The following is a 2114-nucleotide window of genomic DNA, read 5'->3' on the forward strand; positions in this document are numbered from 1 at the left end:
ATTATATATCTAGTAGACTTCATGATTCATATAAAATTCATTGAATTCTTAAAACTACAGGTGAGAGGAAAAAAATAACAGAGGGGGAGATGGAAAATAAAGCTGGTAATAGCAAATTGGTTTTCTGTGTTCAAGATGATGCAACTCAACAAAGGGCCCAAGATATCCTATCCTCCGCAGGATTGCTAGAATGTACGTACGTAATCAATATATCTAGAACTTATATATATATATATATATATATATATATTATTACCACAAAAAGTAATGCATATAGTATTAGATTTGAACATTTTGTATAAAAGTAACAAGTATATATATCATACTTATAGATTCATCTTATGTTAAATTAGTGTTCAAATATCCATTTTTGCTTACTTAAATTTAAATATTGCAAATTTATAGATTCAATAAGCGTGAAGATGATTTTCCATCCTTGAAGATTACTTGGAGGATGCAATGGACATGAGTAAGCAATTCTAGCTACTTTCTCTTAATGAGTTTTACTGATTTATTTTTAATGATGATGATTATACTCTACTTAATTTCCCTCTTGCAGCAACCAAATTGATTGAAGGGAAAGATGTTAGTGAGTGCTATTGAGGAAAAGATTCACAAATATCAGAATGAAAATAAGGAACTAATAAAACATCGTAGTGACCAAAAGGTACAATTTAATATGGCAATTTCATTGGTTTATCCTCTTCCATTTAAGCCCTTAATAAGTTTTTCTATTAGAGATTTTAATGGGTTGTTTGTTATGAATAATACTAAGCAGTATGAAGAAGTGTTTGGATCAAATGAAGGACCTACTCATGTGTTGACTGAAACTAATGTGGTGAGGATTAGATTTCTATTTTTATTTACAATAAATCTCATTTAACTTTACCTAATCGGTATAGCATGACACATTTTGACTCAAACCGGTCTTATTGGGTGATTTCAATTTTTTAATTTACTTCAATATTTCAATAGATTGGTCTCTGGTTCCATTTAAGAATATTGAATTCACCAAAAAAAATTGATCTTGACTTATTATATAAGATTGATTTTTTTAACAAATTATTATAGATTTCTCAAATATAAAAAAAAAAAAAACGAATTATTTAAGATTGATTTCCTATAACTTTATTATCATGTCATGGATATTTGTTTTATGAACATGTTATGGATAGTAGTTTATATGCAAAAAATAATATATTTTTTCCTTTTTTTTGGTCAAATTTTTTTTTTCTTTTGAATCAGAATTTTGTTACCCTTTATCTAGTAAAATAACATTAATTGTGGTACCCACAAAGTTAATTAACAAGTCCTAACCAGATTAATACAATATGTGAAGTTTTGAATTTTGAATGAGCTAATTATGAGTTTTGCCAACAGGGAAATGTGGAGCCGCCACGTGGAGAAGACCATGGGGAAGGTGATGATCAAGTTTTACCTCCACCCTCAACAAACTAATAGGGCTTTCCACTGATTTTTACCCTTCAAATCAACATTCTTGATTTAGATATGTCTATTAGTATATGAATATCCACATTTACAACAAGTTTACAATTTGGTATGTTCTCATGGTCAAGACTATTTGGGTCAACATGTTTTTCTTTCTGTTTCGTTTTTGGGACAGAAACTTGTCTCAAAACTAACAAACTTTAGTTTGACTTTATATTTTGTCTTTCATTTTACAATGTCATTAGACTACAAACTTATGTTGAAGTAGAAGTAAACTTTGTGGGCTGCTTTTGCATTTTCATGTTGTCTGGTTGATATTTTTGTACCATTTGATCCTCGGTCGTTGTCCTGCTTTGCTTTATACCAACAATAAAATTTTGAAATACATATATTATCATATACTCTATTTTATTATATATTACATTTTTGTTCGAATTAGGATTTATTAGATATTACATAAAATGCTACAACATGCAATCTTTATACATAGACAACAAAACCCAAATTTTTTTGTTTAAAATGATGCGTAGCAAAGAAATTGATCGTTCAATTAATGTTGTTTTCCTTGCATCATGAGACTAAAGAAGTCAAAAAAACGGGTTGACTGAGTTTACTTACTTGTTAAGCAACTGAACTAACTATATAAGTACAATGTTTAGAGTGAT

At 28.6% G+C, this 2114-nt stretch overlaps 1 long non-coding RNA gene across 1 annotated transcript; it reads left to right on the plus strand.

Moving 5' to 3' along the window:
• Positions 1-565: 565 nt before the first annotated feature.
• Positions 566-1494, plus strand: LOC146938141 (uncharacterized). The gene is made up of 3 exons (XR_015033351.1): positions 566-667; positions 779-838; positions 1381-1494. It is a non-coding gene; the product is annotated as an uncharacterized LOC146938141 (long non-coding RNA).
• Positions 1495-2114: the final 620 nt, after the last annotated feature.

This window comes from Medicago sativa, chromosome 3 (assembly GCF_051527215.1).
Source record: "Medicago sativa cultivar Bolivia chromosome 3, Bolivia_mono, whole genome shotgun sequence".
In the NCBI taxonomy this organism is placed as follows: domain Eukaryota; kingdom Viridiplantae; phylum Streptophyta; class Magnoliopsida; order Fabales; family Fabaceae; genus Medicago; species Medicago sativa.